Here is an 8,474-nt window from a genome sequence, read left to right as displayed (position 1 = left end):
TTTTGCTTGCCATTTGCTTGGTTAAATATTCCTCCATTCCTTTATTTCGAGCCTATATGTATCTTTGCATGTGAGATGGGTCTCCTGAATACAGCACAATAATAGATCTTGACTCTTTATCCAATTTGCCAGTCTGTGTCTTTTAATTGGGGCACTTAACCCATTTACATTTAGGGTTAATATTGTTATGTGGGAACTTGATCCTGTCATTATGATGCTAGTTGTTTATTTTGCCCATTAATTGTTAGTTTTTTCATAGTGTCAATGGTCTTTACAATTTGATATGTTTTTGGAGTGGCTGGTACCAATTTTTCCTTTCCATATTTAGTGCTTTCTTCAAGAGCTCTTTTGGTCAGGCAGTTCTCATGGTGACAAAATCTCTCAGCATTTTGCTTGTCTGTAAAGAATTTTATTTCTCCTTCACTTACAAAGCTTAGTTTGGCTTAGATATGAAATATCAAATTCGGGGTTCAAAATTCTTTTCTTTAAAGATGTTGAATATTGGCCTCTACTCTCTTCTGACTTGTAGAGTTTCTGCAGAGAGATCCACTGTCAGTCTGATGGGCTTCCCTTTGTGGGTAACCCGACCTTTCTCTTTGGCTGCCCTTAACATTTTTTTCTTCATTTCATCCTCGGTGAATCTGATGATTATGTGTCTTAGGGGTGCTCTTTTCAAGGAGTATCTTTGTATTCTCTGTATTTCCTGAATTTGAATGTTGGCCTGTCTTTCTAGGTTAGGAAAGTTCTCCTGGATAATATCCTGAAGAGTGTTTTCCTACTTGGTTTCATTCTCCCCAACACTTTCAGGTACACCAATCCAATGTAGGTTTGGTCTTTTCACATAGTCCCATATTTCTTGGAGGCTTTGTTCATTCCTTTTCAGTCTTTTTTCTCTAATCTTGTCTTCATGCTTTATTTCATTAAGTTGATCTTCAATCTCTGATATCCTTCCCTCTGCTTGATTGATTCAACTATTGATACTTGTGTATGCTTCATGAAATTCTTGTGCTGTGTTTCTCAGCTCCATCAGGTCATTTATGTACTTCTGTAAACTGGTTATTTTAGTTAGCAGTTCCTCTAACCTTTTTTCAAGATTCTTAGCTCCCTTGCATTGGGTTAGAACATGCTCCTTTAGCTTGGAGGAGTTTGTTATTACCCACCTTCTGAAACCTACTTCTGTCAATTCACCAAACACGTTCTCCATCCAGTTTTGTTCCCTTGCTGGTGAGGAGTTGGGATCCTTTGGAGGAGAAGAGGCATTCTGGTTTTTGGAATTTTCAGGCTTTTTGCACCAGTTTTTCCTTATTTTCGTGGATTTACCTACCTTTGGTCTTTGATGCTGGTGACCTTTGGATGGGGTTTCTATGTGGGTGTCCTTTTTGTTGATGTTTGTGCTATTCCTTTCTGTTTGTTAGTTTTCCTTCTAATAGGCCTCTCTGCTGCAGGTCTGCTGGAGTTTGCTGGAGGTCCGCTCCAGAGCCTGTTTGCCTGCGTATCACCAGCAGAGTGATACCCAGCCAAAACAGCAAAGACTGCTGCCTGTTCCTTCCTCTGAAAGCCTCGTCCCAGAGGGGCACCCGCCAGATGCCAGCCGGAGCTCTCCTATATGAGGTGGCTGTCAACCTCTGCTGGGAGGTGTCTCCTAGTCAGGAGGCACAGGGGTCAGGGATCTGCTTGAGGAGGCAGTGTGTCCCTTAGCAGAGCTTGAGTGCTGTGCTGGGAAATTCACTGCTTTCTTCAGAGCTGGCACAAAGGAGTGTTTAAGTTGACTGAAACTATGTCCCCAGTTGCCCCTTCCCACAGGTACTCTGTCCCAGGGAGATAGGCATTTTATTTATAATCCCCTGACTGGGACTGCTGACTTTCTTTCACAGATGCCCTGCCCAGAGAGACAGAATCTAAAGAGCAAGTTATTATCATTTTTTTAATCTACCTGTGTTCAAACGTATCTTAGACTCAGTAAAAATGTCTGTCTCTACTATTCCCTGCTTACCCATATTCTAGCAAGAAACATCAGGGACCTGAGGAAGAAAGTATATTTGTGGGATGTTGTAGACAATTTTTTTAATTTTTATTTTTTTTTAATTTTGTAGAAATTTTTTAATTTTTATTTTTAAAAAATTTTATGTTGCTCAGGCTGGTTGAAAACTCCTAGCCTCTAGTTATCCTCCTTCCTCAGTCTCCCAAAGTATTGGGATTACAGCCATGAGACACTGCACCCAGCAACTATTTTATTTTAAAATTAGAAATCTTACTTTGTCATCAAATAATATCTTACTAACTTAGGCACATGGTAACTCTCCAGTGTTTAAGCCCTGATAGCAAATTTATACTTATGAAAGTTTTTCAGTATTCTTTTCAAACAGAAAAAAAGCTTCTTAAGTAAATCTCTTAAGGCTAAGATATTATATTTTTGATTTTTTCTTGGAGATCATTTAAATTAAAATTGTGGCCGAAAAAAACAGTATGTAAAATATCATCTAGTGGTTTCAAATACCCTGAGTTCATTATAACAGTAAAGCACTTCCTGACAATTTATTAGAAACTGAACAAGCGGGCACCTAGCAAATGAAGAAAAGTAAATTTATTCTGCAGTTTAATTAAAGAGCAAAGAAATGGGATGATTACATGAATCATATATTTTCATGTGAAAAGTACCCAAAGAAATCCAGGACATAATAATTGACAGTATATCATCTTTGCAGTTTTAACTTTTGGAATTTTCATGCAAGAGTGAAGACACAGTTTGAGTAAGGTCTGGGTGCCAGGAAATTGCATGTACTAAACTTAGATTTAATGGTAATCCTTGGGATTACTTTAATTAACTCTTAGTTTCAGTTCCTTCACATAATGGAAGTCATCACAATTCTTTATTTCCTCACAGAAATCTTGATAAATGTTAGTGTATGAAATCCACCAACTAAAAATACTTTATTATGTTGGGCCTTCTGGATATATGCGGTCCATACCATTACATAAATATTTTGAAAACAAACACAAAGAATTATTAAGAATAAGCAACTTTCATGCAGAAATGATGAATTGATCTTCTTTCCAAAAGGCATGCTGTTTTCCAGAATTTGGGGGTATCTTAGTCCACTTTGTGCTGTGCTGCTAACACCTGAGACTAGGTAATTGATAAACAATAGAAGTTTATTTGGCTCACAGTTCTTGAGGCTAGGAAGTCCAGGGGCATGGTACTGGCATCGGTTGAGGACCCCTGTTCTGCAACATCCCATGGTGGAAGGAGAAAGGGCAAGAGAGCAAGACAGGGCTGAATTCACTTTTTAAACAACCCACTTTCACAATCACAAAACCACTCCAGCAATAACGTCATTAGTCCATTCATAAGGGCAAAGCCCTCATGGCCTAATCACCTCTTAAAAATCCCACCTTTTGATAGTCATAATGGCAATTAAATTTCAACATGAGTTTTAGAAGGGACATTCAAAGCACAGCAGGGGACCTGGAATTATAGGACAAGAGATAGAGAATTCTAATTGCTCAAACAGAAATAATGTGTTTGTTCTTTGGGCATTTAAAAATCTTCCCCCTTTTTTTTTTTTAACCATGCAGAGGGTGTTTTCTTACAGACTAAAAAACAGCAAATAGCCTTTATTTAATTAAGGGCTAAGTGCATTCTGGTGGAAGAATAATGCAACTTAATGATACTATGTCAATATTCTCAGTTATCAAGAAAAGCAGAGTCTCACTGATTTCAACAAAAATTTTGTCAAGATTTAATATCTGAGGGTCTTTATTTCCAAATTCTCTGCTGTCTCTTATGAATGTGCCATCCAATTATTTAATCTGTCTTCACTCTCTATCAGCATACAAAATAGGGATGGATTGATAGATATTGGCAGATGGATAGCTGTGGAGCTGTATATATAACTCTTGGGACAAATTACTCTTTAATTCATAAATGTGTGCAGAAATAGTATGAAAATAGATCAGTTCTCTCTTTCAAAACATTGTCGAAGGCTAAAGCCAAAATATTGTGCCAGCTATCTTGCTACCTTCATCTGAGTTCTTCGGCAGCTTTCTTTAGCTTCAGGGAAAAACTTCTCTAAGAAGCCTTTCCATGACTGTACCAGTTAGCTTTTGCTACACAACAAACTACTCGAAAATTAAGTTTCTGAAAATAATTGTCTTTTAGCTAACAATTTTACAAATTGGTAACTTGAGCTGGGGCCAGCTGGGAAGGTTCTTCTAGTCGGTTTGGCTGGAATTATTCATTTGTCTAGAGCAGGAGTCAGCAAACTTTTTCTGTAAAGGGCCAGATAGTAAATATTTTAGGCTTTGTGGGCCACACAGTATCACCACTACTCAATTCTACCAATATAGCACTAAGGGAGCCATAGACCGTAGCAAATGAATGAACATGGCTATTTTTCAGTGAAACATTATTTACAAAAATAGGCAGCTATTCAGAGAACTCTAGTTGCCATACTCTGGTTTAGGGTCAGAAGCCTGTTGACTATGGGCTGACCAGTCTAGAATGAACTGAGCTGAAACTTTCTGCACTTTTCAAGTTTCTGCTTGCATCCTGTTTGCTAACTCCCCGTTAACCAAAGCAAATTGCCAATCAGCCCAAATCCAAGGGCTGCAGAAACAGACGACACATCTTAATGGGAGGGGAATAATTCGTGGCCATTTGCAATTTTTAGTTCCCAGCCAACCATAATCTATGTATCTAAATGATACACAGCTAAAGCTCATAGTAGCCACACATATACAGTGAGGCTTCCTGTGTAGATTTTGGATGTTACCATTGCTGATCAGAGCTGGAATTCATGAAATCTCTTAAAATGCTTCTTCTCCTTCCTGAAGTGGTGGGATGGCCCTGAAAAGATTGCCACCCTACTCATCTTATATGTAGTGAGCGACTAAGTAAGGTAATATGATAATATAAAAGGATCCAATTGGTCCAAAAGCATCACTCACTACCAAGAGGATCTTCTGCCATTTCAGCCACTTCTTTGAGGTTAACAACAGCGAGGCATTTATCCTCCAAGAGCATCTGATTAAAGTGCATTGAGGCCAGCAGAACGCCCAACTTCTAGCTCAGATTCACTGGCTGCCACCTTGTGGCTTGTCTCAAACCTCTCACAAAGCTTTCATGTTGTTCTATAATGGTCTCTTTTTGTTCTGTTTTCTCCTTATCATTGAGAATAAGAGTATGTCTTATTCAGTATCTGTTGAAGGACCACTCAAATGTAAATTTGGGGTGGGAATATGGATACTGTGGGGTGAGAGAAAATGTAGGCACAGAGGACACATTATCAGGAAGGCAGATCCTAGGGAGGTTTTGCTAAGGCATCTTGATAGCAGCATGAGAACTCCCAAATCCAATAAAGCATGCTTCACCCTTTGCCTGGAGGAAAGAGAATATCCTCAACTGAGTGTCTGTCATTTTGCAAGGCCCATATTTAAGAATTTGGCTTACAGCCCCTTGCTCAGTCCTCTTAAAAACCCTTTGGCATATGTATTATTATCCCCATTTCACTGATGAGAGAACTGAGGCTCAGGGACGTTCAGTGAATTGGCTGAGGCCACTCACCTAGTATAGGGCCTAATCAGGATTGAAACCCAAGACATGCTCCGGCAACTCCAAATGATTCCTCTAAAACTGGCAAAGTCATTCAGATGTTTCTTCCATCATATTGTCTAACCCTTCAAAGCAAGCAGCATTAACTTTCCAAAAGTTTGACATGTAAGCTTTCCTTTGCACATTAGCGGACAAGTTTTCCAAGTTATCCAGTGACTGTCAGCAACAATAGCATTTGAATTTGGACTATGACACGTGACACACTCTCTACTTTGTGCTCAGAATCTTGTCATCTCTTATTAGAATTAGGAGTGTTCCTAGGGAATCATTCACCATGCCTGGCCCTCACTTCAAGGCTGTGGAATTGTCTCAGCCTTTCTCAAACTGCTATTCTGTTCCTTTCTCAAGGTTCTCCGGCAGAGAGTTCCTATTTTTTCCACTGCAGGCTTCTTCTAATATTTTCTTCTCTTGAAAGAAAGGAGTTTCTTCTTAATGCAGATCTAAAGTTACTGTAGTTCTAAATGAAATCGTTCCTGTATTTTTGTCTTCTAAGAAAATAAATAAAGATGATCCAATTCATCTCCCTAAAACCTCCATTATTCAGTCATGTGCCACATAACGATGGTTCAGTCAACACCAGGCCACATGTCCAATGGGCTGTTGAGATTATATTGGAGGTGTCCTATTCAGGTATGCCATTTTGTGTCTTTTACCCCATATTTTCACTGTACCGTTTCTATTCTTATATATGTTTAGATATACAAATAGATATCATCATGTTACAGTTGCCTACAGTATTCTCTACAGCCATATGCTATATAGGTTTGTAGCCTAGAAGCCATACGCTATACCATATGGCCTAGGTGTGTAGTAGGCTATACTATCTAGGTTTATGTAAGTACACTATGTGATGTTCACAGAATGACAAATTGCTTTATGATGCATTTCTTAGAATGTATCCCCATTGTTAAGTGACACATGAATACATAGTTGAAGAGAGTAATTATGCCTTCAGCTTCTCTTGAGCACCTCTATCTTCCTCAATTAGTTTTTGGCATTCTTTAGGAGCACAATCCTGTTCATAATTATTTCTCCAACTTTAGAAACACCTTACTTATAAAAATCAGACTGACAGTCATAATTCCACTTCTTAAGAGATGAGTCTTTGAGCTTTGCTGTGTCAAGTAATAAAATATCATGGAATTTGGAGTGAGATGTTCCAGATTTGAACCCTGGGTCTGTCAATTATTAATTTATTTACCTCTGAACCTCAGTTTTACCTTAAATCTTCTATTGTACTTTTTCTTTTAATTTTGAGGGGAGAGATTATATTTCACCATTTAGAAAATTTTGTGTTTTTGTTAAAACCTAGAATATAGGCCGGGCGCGGTGGCTCACGCCTGTAATCCCAGCACTTTGGGAGGCTGAGGCGGATGGATCACAAGGTCAAGAGATCCAGACCATCCTGGCCAACATGGTGAAACCCCGTCTCTACTAAAATACAAAAATTAGCTGGGTGTGGTGGCCTGCGCCTGTAGTCCCAGCTACTCGGGAGATTGAGGCAGGAGAATTGGTTGAACCTGGGAGGCGGAGGTTGCAGTGAGCCGAGATCATGCCACTGCACTGCACTCCAGCCTGGCGCCTGGCGACAGACCAAGACTCTGTCTAAAAAAAAAAAAAAACAAAACAAACAAATAAAAAAAAACCCTAGTATATAGTTACTGTGGTAGGCAGAATAATGCCCCCACCAAAGATATTCTCATTCTGATCTTTGAAACCTGTGAACGTGTTATGTGCCATGGCAAATGGGGATGAAGGCTGCAGATGGAATGAAAGTTGCTAATATGCTGACCTTAAAATAATGAGATTATCCTGGATTATCTGGCCCAACATAATTACAAGCATCCTTAAAAGTGGACGAGGGTAGCAGGAGAGAATCAGAGAAGGACACATGATGATGGAAGCAAGGTCAGACTGATGCAATGTGAGAAGAACTCAGCTGACATTGGCTAGCTTTGAAGACTGAGGAAGTGCTACTAGCCAAGGAGTGTGAGTGGTCTCTAGAAGCTTTCAGAGGTGCTAGAAGATGATCCATTTTCTTGTCTTTCCAGCTTCTAGAGACCACGCACATTGCTTGCTTATGGCTCCTTCCTCCATCGTCAAAGCTAGCAAATGTGAGTCGAGTCCTTCTCACATCATCCACTCTTTCCTTGCATCCATCATCATATGTCCTTCTCTGACTCTGACTCTTTGCCTCCTTCATCCACTTTGAAGGATCCTTGCGATTCCATTGGGCCCACTGCAATAATCCAGGATCATCTCTTTATTTTAAGGCTAGGTTATTGGCAACCTTAATTTCATCTATAACCTTGATCCACTTTTACCATGTAACCAGAGGCTCCCCTGTGCCATCTAAACCCCCAGTTCTCACACAATCCATACATGGGGGATGCACTGCTAACCACCCTCTGAATCCTCTCCCACCTCCACTTCCTTGGCTCCTGTCTTTCCTGGTCCTGCTTCGGCATCTGTGGCTGAAAACCCCAGATGTCTTCATCAGCTCCCCTTCTTATACCTGCTCCTGAAGTGTGAATGTTCCCAGGGTCTCCTTTTAAGTTTGTTTGCTCTCATGGCTTCCACTACCATTATGGGCTGCAGACAGCCACACCTGTGTCTGTGTTCTAGCCTCCATCTTGTCCAATTCAGCACAGTGCTTCTAAGGGCCTATCCCCCTGCCCTCTGCAGAATGTGCCAGGTAATTCACAAACGGGGCATTCTAGTACTGCCTTTGACATCTAAACAGCTCACTTCATCTGCAAATCACATGTCACTTCCCTCTCTACTAGTTCTTCTCCTATTACGCCCTCATGTAACCCTTGGAGGACGACAGATATAGCCAGCAGAGCTACAGTTTCCATCTTCA

Source organism: Cebus imitator, unplaced genomic scaffold (assembly GCF_001604975.1).
Source record: "Cebus imitator isolate Cc_AM_T3 unplaced genomic scaffold, Cebus_imitator-1.0 Scaffold289, whole genome shotgun sequence".
In the NCBI taxonomy this organism is placed as follows: Eukaryota; Metazoa; Chordata; class Mammalia; order Primates; family Cebidae; genus Cebus; species Cebus imitator.
This window is presented reverse-complemented; position numbering follows the sequence as displayed.